Source organism: Lactuca virosa, chromosome 6, assembly GCF_052849685.1.
Source record: "Lactuca virosa cultivar CGN04683 chromosome 6, Lactuca_virosa_CGN04683_v6, whole genome shotgun sequence".
Taxonomy (NCBI): Eukaryota; Viridiplantae; Streptophyta; class Magnoliopsida; order Asterales; family Asteraceae; genus Lactuca; species Lactuca virosa.
Genome location: NC_136431.1, coordinates 230,401,229 through 230,424,999, shown reverse-complemented (window position 1 = coordinate 230,424,999; position 23,771 = coordinate 230,401,229). Strand labels below are relative to the sequence as shown.

At 36.7% G+C, this 23,771-nt stretch overlaps 1 non-coding gene across 1 annotated transcript; it reads left to right on the top strand.

The window, feature by feature from the left end:
- Positions 1–889: 889 nt before the first annotated feature.
- Positions 890–996, top strand: LOC145123051 (small nucleolar RNA R71). The gene has a single exon (XR_013714931.1). It is a non-coding gene; the product is annotated as a small nucleolar RNA R71 (small nucleolar RNA).
- The last annotated feature ends 22,775 nt before the right edge of the window (positions 997–23,771 follow it).

The following is a 23,771-nucleotide window of genomic DNA, read 5'->3' as shown; positions in this document are numbered from 1 at the left end:
AGAATTTTTCTGCCCAGACCCTGCCCACGACGTGAGCATGCGGTCCTCACTTCGTGAGACTTGTACATCAAATTCATCTTTTTCGTTAATCTTATTTCTTTTCGATTGTGGATTGGGCTGCTTTGTGTCTTCATCTAACGCCTCTAAGAACTCAGAGATGGTGTCTTCTTCAGTGGATATATCCATGACATGTGGTTGTGGTTTGTGATCGGAAATTTTAGGTGGTAACCGTTCATTAACTAGTGTATTTAATTTCCCGAGTTGAGTCTCAATGTTTTTAATGGACGCTTGTTGGTTTCTAATGGTAACAACAGTTGCAACGTGTCATTTTTCATAAGCCTCCATGAACCTATTAAGCATTGACTCAAACTCCATCTTCTTCTCGTGTGGTGGTTGTTCTTTTTGGTATTAGCCCCATCTGGTTTGCCTATATTTTTCTTCCTTTTGCTTCTTGTATTCTTCATACGACAACCATTCTTTATTTGGCTTTCTCCAATCTTCATTAAATCGGTGTCCACTAGAATAACAAACTTGAACTTTTCTATTCCCATTTTCATTTAAATGGCAATCTTTGGTTAAATGTGGACCATTGCAATTTTCACAACCCACACGTATTGTATATACGGATTGATCTATTTTCATCATTCTTCGGTCCATGTTATTTTAACATTGCCAAAACTGTTGCCATGTCTTCCGAAGCACCATTTCCGATTCCCTTTGCTCCGTCTTGTCAAGGGTTGTGGTATTCCCTTGAAGCTTGGAAAACTCTTCTTTTCGCTCTTTAATTGTAGCATGATTTTTCTTTGTTAATGGTCCTTAAGAATCAAGGAGTTGCCTTGTCGTCACGTTTACCCCATCATAAAATATAAATACTTCTTGTTGCTCATGAAGATCATTTTGGGGACAATTTCTTAGTAATCCCTTATATATCTCCCATGCTTCATACAATGATTCCCCTGCTTGTTGCTCAAAATTAGCTATGGCCTTCTTAAGTTTAGAAACCGTTGATGGTGGGCAAAATTGTTGGATGAACTCTTCACGCATTTATGCTCCTTTGAAAGTGACCGGAAGCATTCTTAACAACACCGTTTCTCATGGTACATTCGGAATAGTAAAATAATCGGCGATGTCGTTGAATTCATCAAGGTGTTTGTATGCATCTTCATGATCTTTTCCGTAGAATGGGATATCTTTTTTTCACATAAAGAATGTGTCCCTTTAGCTCAAAGTTGGCGGTGGCGGGAATTTTGGGTTGCACAAGGCCCAGACTGGTGTCCTCACGAATTCTCTTCTTGTATCCCTCCATATTCATGTCCGCAATGTTGGCCATCTCGTATTTTTGCTCGCTTCCGGGTTCACTTTCGTTTTTTGATTCTATTTCGGGCTCGTAACCAGCTTCCTTTTTGTTAGGAGTCTTCTCAAAGCTTTTGAACTTTCTTTCGTTTATCGTTTTGTTGCTTGATACTCCAATGTGTTTGTCTCTCTTATTATGAAATGCTGACTCCGGATCTTCAAAAGGTGGTGTCAATCGTGTCTTTGATCCGCGGGTCACATACTACTGAAACAAAACCAAAACAAAAATGTAAAAACGAACTAAAATAAAATAAACTGAAATTGTAGTTCTCACGTCGTGAGCGTGTATGCTCACGTCGTGAGTTCTGAAATGCAGAAAATTGTAACTAATGCAGAAAATTAACTTTTTGTGGGTTTTACCCAACAAAAAGGATCGATTAATCTAAAGCAATTAAACTAACAACTGAAATAGCCGTTCCCTGGCAACGGCGCCAAAAACTTGATGTGCACTTTATATACCTATCTAGCTTTAAATTTATAAACCTAACTACTTATCTACTAATGCACATATAGGCAGTATACCTAGTCAGTTCATAGTATAGTAAAGTAAATTGGGTATCAAATACAGGGAACAGAACTCAACTTATTAAAATAATTACTAAAAATTAGTCTAAAATCAAACAATAATTTAAAAATGGGTTTTATCTAATTTTGCAAGTTCAGATTAACTTCAACTAACAAACACTTAAACTAAGAATGGTTGTTATCAAGATATTAAAAACACTTTCGTTTAGTTTTGAATCCACATTTTTCCTATTGTTAGTTCTTATTTATGGATTAATAAAGTTCGTTACTAAAGTAGATATTATTAGCAATCTTGATCAGATCTCCTAATATTTTTCTCAATTCATGAACTACTATGTAATGATCATACACAAGCAAACATAGAATTGATAATTAATGATAATTTAACTATGTAAGATATATCTATGGTAAATATCTATGATCAAGACGATTTACCAAACACAATAATGATCAAATCATGTTCTCTAACACAGTTAAAGTTGTTGTCTTTATTATCTAATCTAAGATTTGATGAATCCTAGCTCTAATAGTTTAATGGTCATAAACTACTAGGTGATCAAGCTCATGTAATCGAAATTGGTAATTTAACTAAATCTAATTTGAATGCAAGCAAGAAATATTAAAGCTTTAATATGCTAGGAATCAATAATCAAATACAAACTAAATCCAACTTCATATAATCCATAAAATAAGAAACTAGCTCTTAGTTTAATGTTTCATCTAACTAAACGAAAGTCTACCAAAATAGCTACTCATGACAGAAGGTAAACACACTAAATCATAAGAATTTGACATGATTGAATTAATGCAAACCAAATGCGATATGTGATCTTCTAATCTTCAATCTTCAAACATTCTCTCTTCCAAAAGGTTGTTTTCACACTTTTCTGACCTCTAAACTCGATTATCTCTCCAGAATATCAGATTCCAACCTTCCTAAAGTCGATATGCAAATGGATATTTATAGTTTCCAAATATTAAGTCTCACGTCGTGAGCTCAGTACAATTCGTGCTCGGCAAGGAAACTGCATTCCACGTATAAATCTTCTAGAATAATCTATACTCACGTCGTGAGCTATAAATCTCACATTGTGAGTTCTATATTTGCACAAACATCGCAATTTTTCTTTCAAACACGGTTTGTTACTCTATTGCCACTCTATGGGGAGTGTCTTTGCATGATTCTTCTTTCTTTTAAGCTCCATTAAGCTCCGGATTTAGCTCCAGTCCTGCCAGGCTCCAATATTTGTCACTTCTGGTCCTTTTTCGTCAAGAATATCCTATTTAGATGCAAAATGTAAGTTAACTCAATAAGTATGAAATATCTTTGCAATTAACCAAAATATTACTTAACATGTATTCAAATAATGCCTAAATATATGTATAAATATGGTAATATCAGCTTCTTTTAAGGCATCAATGACATTCTTTGGTTCAATTAATGAAACAAATTTTACAAACATGCAGAAGTTGTTGCTAACTCTGCTACAGTGAGAATCCCAGAATTTACATCTCCAATGATTTGAGATTTAGGATGATCTCGAAGAATTCTTGGATTAGAACTTTCATTCGTAATACTTTGACCAGAGTCTTCCTGATTAAATGGTTCAACTTCTTCAGGGATGACAGGCTTTTCTTCAGAGATAGGTTGTGAGCTAATAAATTAATCAACATTTGGAACAACATGCTCAACATCATTTGGCAAGAAATCAGGAACATGGTCTGAAGGACCATAAATAATTTCATTCAGGATTGATCAAGGATGATCAAATCCTTCATGAATGAACGAGTATTCATCGAAGGTGACATGGGTTGTTTATTCAACAATTTTCCTTAAAATATTGAATACCCTGAAAGCCTTGGATACACTGGAATAACCAAGAAAAACTTCTTCATCAGCTTTAGCTTCAAACTTCGAGCGTTGATCCCTTTGATTCAAGATGTAACAAACACATCCAAATACATGAAAGTAGGACATATATGGCTTTCTTCCCTTCAGTAGCTGATAAGAAGTGTTCCCATGAAACTTAACAATAATGGACCGGTTTTGACTATAGCACGATGTGTTAATAGCTTCAGCCCAAAATTACAGAGGAAGATCAGCTTCAACAACCATACTTCTTCCAGCTTCAATAAGAGTTATGTTCCTTCTTTCTGCAATACCATTCCAGAGAGGAGTTCCTAAATTCAGTTTCATGATCACTATGTAATTTCCTTACTTTGTGATCATAGAGAACTTCCCACTGCTTGATGAGAGAAATGATTTCATCAGCGGCATAACTCTTCTTTCTTAAAAATACCACCCACGTAAATCTTGAAAATTCATCCACAATGACTAGAGTGTATTTATTCCCTGATCTTGACCTAACCGGAATTGGTCCAAAAATATCCATGTGAAGAAGATGAAGAGGTTTGATAATGGAAGAACAGGACTTAGGTTTGAGAGAAGACTTGGTTTTCTTTCCCTTTTGACACGTTGAGCACAACTTATCCTTGACAAACTTCATTTTTGGAATTCCCCTTACAAGTTGATTCCCAGAGATCTTTGATATGTTCTTAAAATTCAAATGCGATAGCCTCTTGTGTCGCAGCCAATTAAGATGAGACTAAGCATGAGAGAAAAAGTAGTGACGAAGAGAGTTGTTAGCAGAAATCGTATCTAACACATAAATGTCATTCTGCCTATTTGTATTCAGAACAGTGACATTCATTTGATAAACGACCTTTCTTTCTCTTTTATTGTAAAGGACTTCATACCCAGTGTCACGTAGTTGATTGATTGAGATGATATTATGCTAAAGACCCTTCACATAAGAAACATTCTTGAACACTACTGAGTTTCACTTGATAGATCCATATCCCTTTAGAGCTTCCTTACCATTATCTCCATATGTAACAGTAGGACCATCCTTCTTTATGAAATCTTCAAGAAGAGACTTGAATCCGGTCATATGTGTTGAGCATCTGCTGTCTAAATACCAAATATGTTCTTTACCCTGAAACTAAAATATATAGTAAGCCCTGAAACAAAATAATCAAGAATATACACAATGTACACTTACTCATTTTGAAATGAGTCACTCAAGAGAAGACATTATAACAATCATCAGGGAGACGGTTCAACGAGTTTCCCTTTTTGATCCACTGATCATTATGAATCATGATTTTATCAACGCGAATGGTGTTCTTTTCAAAAGTGCACTCGCTGACTTTGTGAGAGGTATCACCGCATCGATAACAAACTTTTATTCCATAATTCTTACCTTTAACAAATTTTGATTTCTTTTTAACTGTTGAACCCAACAAACTTTGACTGTTTGAATTAAGAGTTCTTGTTTTAGTTCTGGAACAAGGGATGTCATCGATGATATGCTTAGTTGATACCTTGTCATGAGACTCGTGAATCGTTGAGTTATCAGAAGTAGATAACCTTGATTGATCTTCAGGTTTAGAATTGCTAACGGAACACCGAGGAAAGATGCTAAGAATTTCGTTTACTGAATGAACTCCACCATTGCAGATAGGATATTTTAATAAAATCTTAGTGGAAGGAAGAACATACTCATGATGACCAGGTTGATGAGATGGATCAAGAGCAGATAATCAAGTAACACATTTGGTGATACCGTTGGAATCAGTGGAGTAGTGAGTGTCAATTAAAGTTTGATTTATAAAATAGGAACTCACAAATCTATTCTTAAAATCTTCTTTTAAACAATCAGTCTTATAGAAGGTTTATTTAGTCTCAACAACTTTGGTTAAGGACGCAACACCTTCTATATCACCTCTAAGAATTTTTTTCACACTGATCTGGAATCTGAGCATTTATAATCCTTGTGATATTTAAGTGAGAGGAGGCCCATTTTTTCAAAATGAGTTGAATGCATTTAGCATGATCAATAGCTTTTTATTTTTGAGTGTGAAGAAATTTATTGGTCAGTGAGATGCATGTGTTTTCCTTTTTTAGTACTGAAAGAGATTTTTCAACAAAAATAATTTTTTCTTTTAGTTTCTATAACTCAAAGCTGAGAGAATATTTTTCTTTATTTGAGACCAATAAATAGACACATAAGTGATCAATCATGTCATCTTTTTCGATTTTTTCAACAGGATGGTAGTTAACAATATTGTTTACCTGATAAGCTGATGTGGTGTTCCATTCTCTCTGAAAGTCTGATGCAGCATGAGAAGGATCAGCGTCAAGAGTCCCAACACCGTCAATTAAAGTTTCAATGTGAGATTCGACGATCTGAGCCATGAGACACTTACGTTTATCATCTGAGGAGTTTTCTTTTTCAAAAGTAGATGATAGTGCAATCATCATCTCTTGAGCGATTGAACAGTTATGAACCAAATTATAGACATATCAAGGGAGTGAGTTTCCGGTAGAAGTTCTCGCCTTTACATTAAGATTCAGCATTCTTTTCTCTTCTTTGTTCTACCCAGGCACAAATTTACCTTTCAGCTTACTTCATGATGCACCATCATTAGATGATTTATACATAGTGGCGATAGGATCGATGTTGATGATATTGAGCATATCAAATTCCATAAATTCGAGAGCTTCCACGGCCTTTGATTAGCAGAGAAGTTGTGCTTATCAAACGGAGGAATCTTGTTTCATATAGATGATTTTGGAATAAAGGAGGTCAACATGATTTACTTGAGTGAATCACAAACCTGCTCTGATACCAATTGAAGGTTTGTATCAATCAGATACACTTCAAGTATAAAGAACGAAAATAAGAAAACAAAGAACATAAACTAAATAACACGGAGAGTTCTCCAAATTGTTCTTTCACCAATAAAGAGTTTTTTTCATCACCAAGAAGTCGGTTTCTCACAAAGACATTTGAAATAAAGTTGAACTCTCTACATTAGGGTTTACCCTAATGTAGATTATATACTAATCTATACATGTGTATCCCATGATTTAAGGGATTGTATCTTATCTATACTATGAACCGATCTTCATAACAAATATACAGGATTTGTTATCTATTCTATACTTATCTATATCATTACCTAATATACAAAGTATTACATAGAATAACTATACTATGTGTTGGCGCTGATAAGTCTGGGGAAAGATCCCAATGTGTGATAACATGAAGATGTTATAAACCTTATGTAATTTTTGGGGTAAGATCCCAATTTTAGATAACATGAAAATGTTATAAAACTTAAGGATCTTAACTTATGTTCAAAGATAAGAGGGTTTCCAAGCCACTGCATCATGAAATGATCCCCTTATTCGTATCCCATAGTTAGATATCGTGCGTTCAAGCGAGGTGTATAAACCTTAGATTGTGTGAAAGATGTAATTAGCTCTTTAAACCTTATAGGGGATTAAGTACCCTTAATCGTAGGAGAGATGATCAGTCTCTAGCTTGTGTATATGATAGTTTAAAGATCATACCGTTGATATAATGGAATTTTCCAAGTGTTAAGATGATGAGATCTTCGTGTGTCAAGATCCTTATGTTTCAGGATCTTCAACCTTGAGGATCCTTATGCTTCAAGATCATTACTTATGGAGATCCTTAGTTGTACGTTGTTCTGCATAGCAAACATTAGCTAGGGGTTGGCATTAGTCTAGCTAACGCCCCTCCGATGCTTAAGTTAGTAATGTATTCGAGGAGAAAATAAGTAATGATGATAAGTTTAAGATAAAGAACATGTGCACCTCGGTTTTGTTGCCGATCAATTGATCTTATTTACATATAGTATGCTTTGAGATGTATAGCATTTCAGGATCTTGGAAAAATGTCTCCTTCGAGTGTTGCTAGCCAATATGCTCCTTTTCCTGCTTCAACATCTATGAGATATGGTCCTTCCCACTTAGGAGCTAATTTACCTGCACTAGGATCCTTGGTGTTTTGGAATGTTTTCCTTAGTACCAAGTCCTCTATTTGGAATCTTCTGACTTTTATGTTCTTGTTGTAATCCTTGGTGATCCTTTGTTGATGAGCAGTAATGCGTATCTTAGCAAGATCTCTGACTTCGTCAACAGTGTCAAGATCCTCGGCTAGGATCCTGTCATTGTTTTCTTGATTTTGGAGCAAGTATCTTGCTGTTGGGATCACTACTTCGGTAGGGATCACTGCTTCTGTCCCAAACACCAAGGAGTAGTGGGTCTGATTTGTGGCTACTTTGGAAGTAGTCCTATCAACCCATAGGACGAAAGGAAGCTCTTTTGCCCATCTTCCTTTCCTCTCATCTAGCCTTTTCTTCAATTTGTTTACTGTGATCTTGTTGCTAGATTATGCTTGACCATTAGCTTGGGGATGAACAGGAGTGGACATTCTCAGTTTGATTCCCCAACTCGTGCAAAAGTCTCTTGTCGTCTTGCTTATGAATTGGGATCCATTGTCACATATGATTTCAGCAGGGATCCCGAACCTGGTCAAGATATTACGTTTAATAAATGAGACTACCTCTTTGTCTCTAACCTGAACGAAGGCTTCAGCTTCGATCCACTTCGAGAAGTAATTAGTCATCACCAACAAGAAAACTTTTCCTCCTGGAGCTATTGGTAATTTTCCTACTATATTCATTCCCCATTTCATGAATGGCCATGGAGAGATAATAGGATGTAGAGGTTCCGCCGGTTGATGTAGGATGTTGTTATGTCTTTGGCAAGCATCACACTTTTGAGCATGTAGAAAAGAATATCTCTTCATGGTTGGCCAGTAGTATCATGTTCTCAATACCTTGGAGCATAAGGATCTACCCCCAATGTGATTGCCACAGTCTCCTTCATGTATTTCTTTGAAGACTTCTGCAGATTCAGCATCTTCCAAGCATCTGAGGTATGGACCTGTCATGGACTTTTAATAGAGTTTACCTTGGATTATTACGAATCTTGAGACTCTTGTTCTGAATGCTTATTTGCTTTTTTCTTCTATTGGGATCGTGTCATTTTGGAGATACTCCATAATGGGTTGGATCCATGATCGTGGACTTCTTCGAGGATCTTGTTCGTTGGAATCCCTTTAAGGAGGGATCTGAGGGACAGGATCTCTGATGGCTGCTACACTTATTGGTTGTTCAGGATCATCGGGTTTGTTAGAAAGGGCTTCTATAGCTGGATTTATCATGTGGGTTATAGGGATCTTCATTTCAAGTGGGATCCTTAGGAGGGTCCTAAGTTGGCTAATGTGTCAGCTTCTGTGTTTTCTTCTCTAGGAACTAGGGTTAGGCTAAAGTTTTCAAAATCAGAGGCTAATTTTTTGAGGATCTCGAGGTATAATGCTAATATTTCACCTTTCACTGCATAAGATCCATTGAAGTGATTAGTTAATAATAAAGAATCAACAAAAACCTGTAGATCCTTGATTTAAAAATCCTTAGCCAATTGTAGTCCCATGATGAGTGCTTCATATTCCACTTTGTTGTTGGTTGCGTTGAATTCGCAACTAACTGTCTGGGGTAGGATGCCCCCCTGTGGCGATTTTAGTATGATCCCTAGCCCAGTTCCTTTTTGGTTTGAAGCTCCATCCGTGAATAGTGTCCATTTTCCCAAGTGTTCATCTTCTAGGAGTTGTTTAGCTTCAGTGTCTACTTCGTTTTGTAGATCATCACTAAAGTCAGCCACAAAGTCTGCTAATGCTTGTGACTTTATGGCGGATCTTGGCTCATATTTGATGTGAAACGTGCTTAACTTCACTGACCATTTTTCCATCCTTCCTGACATCTCTCGTTTTCTCATCACATTCTTAATAGGATAATTAGTTTTAACATGTATAGTATGTGTCTCGAAATAATGTCTTAACTTAGTAGAAGCAGTTACTAATGCAAGAATTAATTTTTTGAGAGGAGAATACCTGGTCTCAGGATCCAGAAGACTTTTACTTACATAGTAGATAGGATGTTGGTCTCCATTAAGATCCTTGGCTAGGATAGCACTTACCGCACTTGCGGATACCGAGAGGTAAAGGAGAAGTGGTTCTCCATCTATAGGCTTCACCAGCAGTGGCGCGGAACTTAAGTATCTTTTGAGTTCCTGAAAAGCTTCTTCGTGTTCTTCGGTCCATTCAAACTTCTTGTTCTTCTTCAAGATATCATAGAAGGGCTTACACTTTTCTGAGGATCTTGAAATGAACCTGTTGAGTGTTGCTACTCTTCCGGTTAGCCTTTGGATGTCTTTTGTTGAAGATGGAGATTTCAGCTCGATGATTTCTTTGATCTGCTCCGGGCTTGCTTCTATTCCTCTCTTGGTTACCATATACCCAAGGAACTTTCCTGACTTCATCCCACAATGGCATTTAAACGGATTCAACTTCATGCTGTATTCGTCGAGAATGTCGAAGGCTTCTTTGAGATCCCTGAGATGATCTTCAGCTTTCATGGACTTCACCACCATGTCATCAATGTAGACCTCCATGGTGTCCCCCAACTTGTCTTTAAACATCTGGTTCACCAGTATTTGATATGTTGCACCTTCATTTTTAAGACCAAAAGGCCTTGTAGTGTAACAATATATACTTGTTGGTGTTATAAATTTTGTGTCTTCTTGATCAGATGGTTCCATCTGGATTTGTTGGAATCCTGTTGAAGCGTCCATGAAGGTTAAGAGATTGTGGCCCGCCATTCCATCTATCATGGAGTCAATGTGTTGCAGAGGAAAATGATCCTTAGGACAAGCCTTGTTAATATCTGTGTAGTTTACACATAAGTTCTTCTTCTGTATGACAACTACATTAGCTAGCCATCTCGGGAACTTCACTTCCTTGATCATCCCTGTCTTGAGGAGCTTTTCCCCTTCTTCTTGGATAATCTGATTCCTTTCGGGTGCAAACTTCCTTCTTTTTTAATGTATCGGTTTGAAAGAAGGATCAATATTAAGTTTGTGAGTGATAATACTCTTCTCTATGACTGTCATATCTTCGTGTTTCCATGCGAACGTCTTGCTTCTGGTTCGAAGGAAGTTTAACAGGTATTGCTCAATTTGCTCGGGTATTGAGGATCCTATGAGGACTTTGGTTTCAGGATCCTCGCTGCTCAGGGGCACTTCCTTCAGCTTTTGCTCCTTCGTTTCTAGAACATGTCGTGCCCCCTGCCTTAATTGCTATGCTTGATGGGGTTTCGGCGTATGCTTCATAGAGGTTTTATAACATTCCGTTGACTTTTGTTGATCTCCCATTATCTTCACTGTTCCCCACGTAGTAGGCATTTTTACACACTGTTGATATATTGATGGAACCGCTTTCATCTCGTGGATCCACGGTCTACCTAATATCAAATTATAAGAAGATAAGGTGTCAATAACACAGAAATTATGTATAGAGTGTACCCCCTCTATGTATATTGGTAGCTTTATCTCCCCGATGGTGTGTTTTGTTTCTCCGCTAAATCCTATGAGGACCGAGGATCTTTTGATTATCTCCGATTTCGGGATGTTCATCCTCTTCAGTGCGTCCAAGAGTATGATGTTGACCGAGGATCCTCCGTCAACAAGATTCCTTCTGACGAAGTGGTTGGCAATGTACAGTGTTATCACGAGTCCATCATGGTGAGGATCCTGGATCTCTTTCCTATCCGTCTCGTCAAACGTGATTTCCTTTTCATTTCTAACCGAGGTATTCTTCTGTGGTCTATCCTCCTTTTCTGTTTTAGAGAATTTGGCGTGTCTTTTAGCCTGAGAATAAGAAGTACCACAAATGTTAGATCCTCCTGAGATAACGTTAATTATCTTGGCATTTGGTGGAGGAGATTTTGGTTTCTCCAGGATCTTCTGACCATCTTGGTTGTTCTCCTTGGACTTTTCTTTCTTTCTTTCGAGGATCTCTTTAAGATGCCCTTTGCTAAGGAGGTAGCTGATCTCCTTTCTTAGGGCTATGTGATCCTCCGTCATGTGACATAAATCTTCATGGTAAGCACACCATTTGGACTTGTCTTTTCAACCGGTGGACTTGTTATCCTTCTTTGGCCCCCTTGCTTTGTCTCCGAGATCCTACATAGCATATATTAAACCTGAAACATCCACAAAAAAACAATAGTTAATGATTTTAGGAGGTTCCTCTTCCTTTCCTTCATCTTCGAGGGCATTAACCCTGTGATGATCTGGTTTGGAATAGGGCTTCGATTTGTAGGATTTTGGAGCTGAGGATTCGGCCTTCCTATTGGGATTCTCGTATTGACTTGAAGGGTTGCTCCTCTTCTGGACTTATTTATCCTCTTCAAGCCTTATGAACCTCAATGCTCGACACCTAACTTCGTCCAATCTCTTGCATGGAGTCATCACGAGATCTTCATAGAAGGGTGAATCCTTCCTTAGACCCATCTTGAAGGCCTCCACAACAGTCGACATGTCAATGTTGTGGATGCTCTGAGCTTCCCTGCCAAACCTGTTAACAAAATCCCTAAGTCGTTGCTAGGATCTTGAACCACCCGATAGAGATCACTAGTTATCTTCTAGAAGGTTCTGCTACAAGAAAACTGGTTATTGAAAATATTGACTAAATGTGCAAATGAAGTAATGGAATAGGGAGGAACGTTTAGCAACCATTTAAGAGTTGATCCCGTGAGGGTTGAAGCAAAGCCTTTTCATAGGAAAGCTTCCTTCAAGTGCACTGGGATGGGATAGATCTCCATCCTTTCTCGGTATTGTGCTACGTGCTCTTCAGGATCCGTAGTTCCATCGTAAGGCTTCATCCTAGGAGTCTGGAAGCGCTTAGGAACTTCGGCATCGGCTATCGCATGAGAAAATATTGAGATCCTGTGACTTGTTGGAGATGCTTCTGTATGGGTTGAACTACCCTGAGTAGGCTTGAGATCATCTGTCTCAACTATTGAAGTTCCCTAGCCATGTTTGGACTTATTCCTGCATCAACATTCCTAGAGTTAGTATTGATAGTATTGTTGTTTAAGAAGTTATTAGAATCAAGGTTTCTAGGAGTATTGAAAGGCTCGTCGAGATCATTGATCATAGATGCTCGATTGTTCATAGTCGTCCCCCAAGGTGATACAGCAGTAGCAGGAGTTGTGTTCCCCTGTTGATTTCCTGAGGATCCTGCATTGTCGAAGTTCGGGATCCTTGGTTGTACAACTGTGGGCATCGTTTCCTTGGATCTCTGAAATTCCGCCTTCATTCTCTCCACTTCTCTAAGTAGTGTTCTATTGTCGTCTTGCTGCTGAGTCAGCTGTTGCATCATTTTCCTCATCATAGCGAAGAGTTCAGCAGTAGTGACTGGAGCAGTCGGATCCTAGAGTCCTGAAGATCCCAAACTTCCTTGATTATTGACCGGAGGGGTGTTTTTCTTAGAAGTATCAGACGCTTTCCTCTGACCAGGAGGTCCACTTGGATCAGGTGGTAGGTTTTTGGTTGGAATGGAAGGAGCGTAGGATGAAGAAAGGATCGGTTGTGTAGACATGATCTTTCGAGGATTTTGAAAACCACGACCCTACGGTGGGCGCCAAATTGTTTTGGTCAAAATTTACACAAGTATAAATCAACCAAATTGATTGAGAGGTTGTGATGTTCGAATTGTGTTATAGAGAAAGGTAAAGAGAATGAAACGATTGTTTATAAGGAAAGTGCACAAAACCTTGGGAGGTGATAATGATCACCTGCCTTGATGATGTTATTAATATGAAACGATGATTACAAAGAGTATTTCAGTAAGAACAAGTGAAAAAGTTCGTATAGTAAGCTAAGAGTGGGTAGAGTGTGTCGTGTGCGGGATACATGTGTCAATTTATAATCTAACCTAGCTAACAAGATGTCTGATATTCCCGGGATCCTCTATGACCAGCTTTGTGAACGTTGTTTGACTTGGTATTCCGGGTCTTTAGCATACTTGAGACGACTCTTTGTTGAGAATAAGTCTTCTCTTGACTATTTCTCCACATGTATTAATTAAGAACAAAATATAACCGCTATAAATGTTAGTAAATAATAATAACGGTAATAGTCGGGATCCTGAGATAGTTGAGGATCCTGAATATCTGATGAGGTTTGAGGATCCTGGCCCTAACAAGAATTATACTTCTAGGGATGATGATTTGTTAAAAGTTGCATACTAGGCTTAGAAATACCACCGTCATATTCCCTTTAAAGATGGTACAAAATACTAAACAGTATAAGAATAAAAACAAAAGAGTTAGTCACACAAGAAAATAGTTTAAACAGCAAAGTATGTGCAGCTTTTTCAGAAAGGTGATAAAGACTCGTTCCAACAAATCTTTGGAATTGAATGGTCAGAAATGCACTTCCATTTTTCGAGATATCAACCACTTGAAATTTCATCTATAAAAGAGAACAAACAAGATCAACCATATCACATAAAAACAACAAAATTCATAGTAAACAAAGAGATAGAATGCCTTTAATCGTTGAGATTCTCCTGATTGATTCCAAGCTTCATGTTCACCAAGAACAAAAGAAGAACATGAACCAGTCTTTGTAACCAACGAGTTATAGGGATCCAATCTTTGTAACCTTTGAGTTATGAGAGTCACCAAGACAACACTCGAAGGTTCCATTCATTGTGATCCATGAAGGAAGAGAATGTGGGATCACTGTCATGTTGAAGACGCCTTTGGATCTTTGAGGTGGGATCACTGTCATTTCGATTTAATTCTAAGATTAATTAGAATTAATCATTCAAATGACTCTTTGGTTTCCATGGGAGTTTCCTTAAGCAAGTATAAATAGGACACCATGGATGCCTATTTTCCACACACCTTTACTTGCTTTCATAAAGCCGAATTTATGCTCTAGTCTCCTCTCTCCTCAAGTCTTCTTGCTACTAGAGTTTTGGATACAAGCCATTAGAGGTATCCATTCCTTTGGAGCTAGCTTTCCAAGATCTATAAGAAGGATTCTATTTTGATTATTTACAATAATAATCAAGAGGTATGTAACCCTAATTTTATGTATGAATTTTGATTCCATAGCCCCTCTCCTATGGTTTTCTTGATATTCATAGTTATTTGTTATCAATAGAGAAACCATTGATCCAGTCTAGGTTGCATATGAACTTAAGGGTTTAAGTGTTTTTTCCGCCACATGTAATTTTTGTTTATAACCTAGAAAACCCATCAGTGGTATCAGATCCATAGGTTTTCTATTTGATTGTGCACTAAAATTTATTGATCAAAAGAAGTATAAGGGATTAGGATTAAATTTGAATGATTTAAATTAATTGTTTAATTGGTAAATAATTATTTAATCCATGAAATTAAATTATTTAATTAATTGTTTAAATGGTAAAAAATATGATTTGAATTTATTTAATTAATTGTTTATTTAGATAAAATATTAAATCATTATTTAGTTTAAAATTAATTATTATTAAGGGTCTAATTCGAAAAATTAATTTTAAACCCTAGTATTTTAAAAAGTTTAAAATACACCTTATACGATATATATATATATATATATATATATATATATATATATATATATATATATATATATATATATATATATATATATAAGTAAAAGTTTAATATATTATATGTATAAGATAAGTAAGTCAAATCGCTAGTACGCTTCATTCACGAAGCCATACTCTAAGAGGGGTATAAGGAAGCGGCCTATAACATGACCGTTGAATGGGTATCCACTCTCATACACCGCTCCCTTGTATGGTGGAGGGTCGTTAGCCGAACGGATTTGATAATACATAACCTCTTAAAAGTATGATAATATAAAGTAACTAAACCTTTTATAAATCCAACTCTAGTTACTTTAGGAAAAATGTGAAATTGTATGCTAATCCATGAAAACGCACATTGTTTCCTTATGAGTCTTTAGTGGAGCGTGTGTGGTTAACTGGCACACTAATTTGGGACAATAAAGGCGAAATAGTGAAACAACTCATGTTTATGATTGTTGATGGAGCGTGTGTGATTAACTGACACATCAATGTGGGATCATAAATCGAATGAGGGTGTTTAAGCGGGTTGGCATGGTTATTCACATCTTAATTGTGATCATCGGCATCCCAGTCACAATTGGTAAGAGCATAATCGAAATTAAACATGACATTGATAAGATTCACTGAATCTCAAAATATCTAGGAGTTTTATGGGATTAAAATTGGTGAAATGACTCTACCTATCTAAAATAGATTCAAATTTGATTACGGCATCCCTCTTCAAAGGTGGAATCGAAAATATGGTTCCTAGTCTTAATTTAGTTATGGGTTAATATATAAGGATTAAAATCAACTAACTTGAACTCTCTCTTCTCCCAAAATTCTAGATGTCAAATCAAGATAATAATGGTCTTCCTCATTCTTATGGAAATGGCTTTCCTCAATCTATTGGAGATGATCTTCCACTTTCAAACCAAGGTGAAAATGTATTCCCTTCCTTAGGAAATGGAGGAGCTAGACATTGTCTCTATTCAACTCTTCCACATCCTCCTCATGTGACTCTCCAAACATGACGAGTTGAAAGATATTAAACAACTCAAGCCTTTTGGCATGTAAACATGAAGATGGAAATTATGTGTGTGCACATGTTCTGAAAATAAAGTCGTACACTGACAAATTGGATAGGATGGGTGTCGTATTTCCAAAGGAGAAAACCATTGATTTGGTTCTTATCTCGCTTCCTAAGTCATATAGTCAGTTTGTTGAGAACTTTCATATGAGGAATATTGATGCGACCCTAATTGATCTGACCCAAATGTGGATGGTTGTTGAGGCAGAAATGCTTAATAACAAATCTGAAGCAGAAATGTTTAATAACAAATCTGAAGCAGAAATGCTTATAGGGTCTAATTTCAAGGTTTCCACGATTGGCAATGGTGACATTGGTGATCCATAAAAGATTTCTCTTCCCAATGGAATGGGGTCGTCTAAGGTCAAACAATTTGATCGTATGATTAAGAGAAAGGCTTTTTATGGGATCGTTCCATGTGTTAAACCTAAAGAATCCATTTGTTTCTATTGCCAATTGAAGGGACACTAATTGTGAAGCTGTCCAAAGTACCTGAAGGATCTCAGAGATGGTAAATTCAATTCGTATGACTCCACTTTAGGTACATCCATTATCTAACTCCATTGCTTTATAAGTTCCTATTCTTAGACTCTTAAATACATAATGTGATGATCATATTTTGATGGTATTGCACGATCTAAAAGGAAGAAGGAAGCTTAAGTGAAGTGAGCTAAATCTAATCGTGGGAAATGGACTTTGGTCACATGGTTCGATGGTCAGAATTTGGAGCTACTAATAGGGAGTTAGGATAATTTAATAGATTGCTAGTACTCTTCAGAAATGTCTAGAAATATAATTTTTCATTTTATGCATTGTGAGGACAAGTTTTGATTTTCTTTTTAGCAATAAAATGAAGTTTTGGTTTACATAGTTGTCTTATCTTATTTCCTTGCAATTGCATTAATGAAAGTGTTGGTTATGTTTCTAATAATAGCAATATTAATTCTGGATTTGATTCTTATGATATTGCTTGTGGTAATATCATAATTAACCAAGTGAAAGGAAATCTCATTAGCAACTAGACTGATACTTGGAATCGTACAATTCGAATTGTATTATATATGATATTCTTCCTCAAATCATTGTTTACATGTTTATGTGAGGCAAGTGAAGGACTAATGGATCTAGTACATGATGATATGCACTCTTCAGATCCACAACGAGGGACGATAACTCTATTCATCATGATTTACTGATATTTCAATAAATATGGTTTTGTTTATAAGATTAAACAGAATTATAATACTTTTGAAAAGTTCAAAGAGTTGTTGAACGAAAAGAAGAATCTGCCAGGCAGAAAGATAAAACATTCTCCAATCTGAAAAGAAAGGAGAATGATTTAGTATCATGTCTTATGATCGTCTTAGTAATTGTGGAATTGTATCACAATAAATCCTCCAAGAACATCTTAGTGCAATTGTATGACTGAGAAGAGGAATCGAATATTGTTATAAATGGTTCGATCATAAGATGAGTCATACTTTGTTCCTAATCAAAGTTTTAGACCCATGATATAGTAACTATGAATCATATCTTGAAACTCATTTCAAAACTAAGAAGGATAACAACACCTCGTAGTATGTGTAGTAATAATTTTTTCTTACTCTAGCACATTTGGAATTGGAGTTGTGATGTTTTCGTTGATCGAGAAACAAAAGATAAACTGAGACCTATTCTATGAAGTGTTTTCTTGTAGGAAATCCTCACGAACTTTTGAATATTTGTTTTAGCTCGTCAAGGAATATTTCTTGAGAGAAAAACCCATATGTCAAGAAGTCAGTGGGAGTCGTATTTATCTTGAGAGTTTCAAGAGTCAACCAACAATGATCCTTTTAAATTATCACTAGCACGCGACCTGAGGTTGATAACATGTTGTGTTTACTGACACGTTCTAATTTTTGTGCACTTCCAGTTGAGTTGGCAACCCCTGTGAGTTCTATGTTTTTCATTTAGTTGCAAAAGAATAAGCACGTTGGTCAGTGAAAGTACATTGATCAATATGGGTGAGTTGCTAACAACATGGAAGCACTGGTGGGCTTTTGAGCTGCCATAAGGCAAGAAATTTAGATTAAGCGAAGTTCAGTCCATGAAGGAAAACTAAATGTGATTTTGGTTTGTCCTAAACCTTGTCTTATGACTGTAGGTTGAAAAATAAAGTTCAACATGGATGGGAACATATGCACCTTCGAATCTAGGTGACAAAAGGTTTTGCTCTGGTTCATGAAAACGATTATGAGGAGACACTTTCGTTGATAGATTTTAAGGATCTAATAAAGATCAACATGGATATTGGTTGTGTTAATTTCATTCTCAAATTCACAATATGATTACGACATCCCTCTTCATATTTCGAATTGTGAGGAATGGCAAGGAATTATTTAAGTTTTCAGGAGATATGTTTATCACGTCTTGAAAGATGTTGAACACATACACTATCCAGATAAAGTGCATAAGCTTAAGAACCCCATTAGAGGCTTGACGAAGCATCGAGAAATAGGAATTTGTACTTCCATGAGAAAGTTAAAAGGTATTGATTTCTAAAAGTCCAGTTGATTTCTGAGTACCTATCAAAGCTACTGGGAGCATAATTGTTATGTCTGGTATTGCATGTTAACAATACTATCGATAGGGCACATTGTCTCTAATGTACAAGTTGCAAAAGTTATGAAGTGTTACGCTATAGTGGACATAAGCGAGATGAGACTCGTACTTGATTACATATCTATAGGTTTAGATTTTATAGTTTAATAGAACTTAGTCAAAGGCACATACGAATAGCATGTTGAAATGTTTCAACAATGGAGATTCTATATATGGAAATATTATAGCAAGAAATTGAAAAAATATTGGACCCTTGTAATATTGAATCGATTCCTATATGCTTTGGATATAGGATCGATTAGATGTTCTATAATATTTGTTTATTCTAATTTTTCAAATGCTCTGAGCATTTCGAGAAAAAAGACTAGAATTTTAAGTGCCTAGACTTATTAAAAAACTGTCAAGAACATTCTGAGGTTTACTGAAGATTGGTTGCTTGTGGACAGTTGGAAGTATGGTATTGTTTTGGAAGAACCATAGTGACACATTTTGGATCGAGATGATTCTTGGTCAGAATTGATGGTCATATGGGAATATGGAAATGATTCCATAATGGGATATGAGTATATGGAAATGTCTCCATAATAAGAGTTGGCTACAAAATCTACATGTGAGTTTGAAACTTTAATGTAAGAAAGGTGTTCAAGGAGTGTACCATGAATTTGAGACCTAATTACCATGGAATTGTTTCTAGTAACAAAGTTCCAGTGGAATATTTTGCAATATTGGAGACTCAGTCTTTGAGACTTTAGAATCTCGATATCACAATAAATCAATTCATGTAAAGTTAGAATTCCACCACATCTTGGATAGAAAATAAGAATTTAGAATCGTGAATTGAGCATCATTGGACTAATGTCTAATCGATCTATTCATAAAGGAAGGACCATCGAGAGACATAGTATGCATGTTCAGGACATAGACTGACTGATTTTATCTAATTCAAGTGGTTAGTTGATTACTTGAAACATTATACAATGAATAAATTCATAATTTTTATGGTGATTAAATAACAGAAATTTATTTATGATCAATGGGTATGATGCCATAGTTAATTAATTTATTATTGTGTTTCACTTTGCATGTTTTACTTCCCTGAGTAATTTAAATATTATTCAAAATTTCACAATCGTTCATACTTTTGGAAGTAATTAGTGAATTAAGACGGTCATGAATTGATTGTAGATTGTCGATTGAGGTTAAAACATTGCAATTGGAATTGCTACAATATTCACAAGTACTTTGAAAATAGGGATTTTTGTATTGGATAAACCCACGCTTAGAGATTACTTTATGGATCTTGTCACGAGTAATTCTAAGACGATATTATCTTCTATTTTTAAAGCCGAGATATATAGTTCATTGTTTACAAATTAGTTATGCATAGGCTTACTCAAACGCATCTCGTAACTGGATGTTATAAAGGGTAATTCCATGTGTGATTTAATGTCAGAATTGTACAACTATGTAGTCAATGTAATTCGTTCCTTTTGCCCTAACAGGAAAAGCGATATCATTGGGCCCCTCGATGGTTTGATGTTGACTATATAGTGTTCGGCCCAGCCAGGACTAATTGATGTGTTCAATTTGAAGTCCAATCAAGTCTTTGCAAATCGGGAAATCAGGAAACAGAATTTTGGAAAATAAGATTAATTCTGATCCATGCCTCACGTTCATACCATATCTTGAAGAACGAAGGAATAGTTGGTCACTTATCTTAGGGCCAATAGCTGATTTGAATCAGAGTTCGGTAGTGGCTTTGGAAAGCACTCTTTGATGTTTATTTCAATGTCTATACTTCCAATTGTAGTTCAGATTTATCCAAGTGGGAGATTGTTGGATTAAGGTGTCTAATCCAATAACTAAATTGGTATATATTCTTGAATTAGAAGCAAAGTCCTTTTTGGGTTGCCCTCAAAACCAATAACTAATTAGAATGACAGTTGGAGATAGAAAATAATTTGTTAGTTTATTATATGAATAATAAACTAATTGGAAATTGAAATATTTCATTTATTAATATATTATATGATTAATATATTAATTGGAAATAATAATGATTAATTGATTAACTAGAATTGATTTGGATTTAATTCTATGATTAATTAGAATTAATCATTCAAAGGACTCTTTGGTTTCCATGGGAGTTTCCTTAAGCAAGTAGAAATAGGACACCATGGATGCCTATTTTCCACACACCTTTACTTGCTTTCATAGAGCCAAATTTATGCTCTAGTCTCTTCTCTCCTCAAGTCTTCTTGCTACTAGAGTTTTTGATACAAGCCATTAGAGGCATCCATTCCTTTGGTTCTGGCTTTCCAAGATCTAGAAAAAGGATTCTATTTTGATTATTTACAATAATAATCAAAAGGTATGTAACCCTTATTTTATGTATGAATTTCGATTTTATAGCCTCTCTCCTAGGGTTTTCTTGATGTAAGGTCCTTGATGGAAGGATCTATACCAATAATCAATCAAGCATAAGAAAACAAAGAAGAAATTAAGTAGAAGTGGAATGAAACTTGAGCTTGCATACAATTCACACACGAAATTGTCGGATACAACTCAATGGACCGAAAACACACTGAACCACTCTAGATCAACAACAACTACTGACAACCTGACAAGCTATTTATACCAATAGACATTGACCGAAAACAGGTTTTCGGTCACACCTTGATCGAAAACCTTCCTAGACCGAAAATGACAAACTACATAATAAGACTCCAAATTACAAACATTAATGCCCTAAATCATCCATACATTGTTGCCTAGCCCAAACCAAATATATTGGCCCTTCAATCTCCCCCTTGGTTTGCAGCTAGCATGTGTTAGTCTTTATCAACCAACATCACATCGGTCCCCTCCATCGATCCACTCCACATTCCCTTTTGGATGATTTCTGCCACCATCAAAGTGAACTCCTTTGCAACAGGCTCAAAAATCTCCTCGGCGACTTTAATTTGAAACATAGACAAGTGATGGATATCCCACTTTCCAAACTGAAGCAGGTCATTTTTGTCATAGAGACGAAGACTGTCATTTGGAAGTTTGATGATAGCGGTAGCTGTTTTTTTCATCATAAATCCAGTAGAGCATGTTTTCAAGTGACATGTCTCCAAAGTTTTGTAGCACAGGAACTTGCCTCACTTGGTTAGTGGGAGGCCACATCACAGTTCTGAAAGGTTTGTCTGTCTTTGGATCGATAACTGTTGGGTATAGCTTGATGATAGAATTGGCAGTCTTCATAGTAGGAAATCCCTTCTTTGTCTGATTTTCCATAAATAACTTGTATTGAGTTGCTTGAGGATTGCCTGACGGATTTGCAAACGGAGCGTTAACAAGTTCAGTGAGATCAACTCTTGTCCAAGATTCGAAATCATGAACATTCTTGTAGTATTCAACATTATTGCTCTTCCGTCTCACGACCCACATGTTCAAACGGTCGTGGAATCCCCATGATCTGATTCCAGATCGGTCACCATAACAATGAACAAATTTCTTCTTTTCAAGATCAGTACGAGTGATTTTTGGTTGACCTGGAGGCGCGTTGTCATCTGAACTTCTCTTGAACATGATTTGCGGTTTCTTGGAGGATTCATTCAGCTTTGCTTTCTTGATGGCTATTATATGAGGAGCTTGGACAGGTTCTGTGGGAAATTTATCATAGATCATAGTTTTCTTGGATGAGGAGGAGTCACCAGGATGGGTTCCAGATGGAGGGTCAACTCGAAGGATTTCCACTGAGGACTTGAATTTGTCACCAAGTTCCTCTGTCAGTTTTTGTTTCATGTCAAAGTAGCATGCTGACAGAGCACCAAGGTGAGTCTCAAGAGTTGAAAGTTTCTCAGTCTTCAGTGACTTATCTGCCTCAAGATCATCAATACGAATAATGAGTTGCGCATTGGAGGCCTCAAGATCAGCAATTCGGGACGAATGCTGACTGATCACAAGGTCTTTCTCAATAAGCTTTTGGTTTAGCACACCAATCTCTTTTCTCAGCTCAGGCACCAAGGAATCATCATCTCCAGACAAACATTCCTCAAAAGATATTCCTTTTCCGTGAGAGGAATGAGTTGGACTTAATTGCTGGGCCATATGCATAGCTAGCCTCTCAGATGCAGCATCATGATCTGACCTTGGAGGGGATGATCCCTGGCCAGCAGACAAACCACCAGCTTTAAGGATTGAGTTGGGACCTTCTTGAGTGGGTACAAATGAGGATGGGGCAAATGTTGAAGATGGAGGAGTCACGGTAGTTTGAGTCAGGTCAGGAAAAAGTACTCCCATCCTTGGATCATTTCTGTGTCTCTTCAAAGGAGGCTGGGAGGTCAGAGTTGTCATGGAATCACGTACAATGGGCTCGGTTGTCGGAACAACATTGTCAAGGGGAGGAATCCCTGATGATGTGTCCATAGGAATTGATGAATCAGCCATCTAAACGGTAGACGGAGGCACAGTCTCTTGAGCATCAGCTTTCTCCCTTATCTCCGGTGTTTGATTAGCACCATCATGGATGCAGTCAAAGAAGTCATCAAGGTCTTCGTTGGACAAAAGATTCTCATTCACACCACAATTTACCGCTACATCATCTCTGTCGTAACCGGATAGGTCAAGATCCTCATAATCATCATTTTCTCCTCCTTCACTGAAATCATTTTGAACTGTCACATTCTCAAGCTCATGCTCTTCAGCAACAATGGTGGACGGAGCAACATCTTCAATCTCATGGTCTGAAACGGTGATGACATCATCATTTACATTTGCATGATCTGACGATGCTTGATCTGTAGACTCTTGTTCCGGGGACCCATGAGATTCTGACGTGTCGGCCAGTT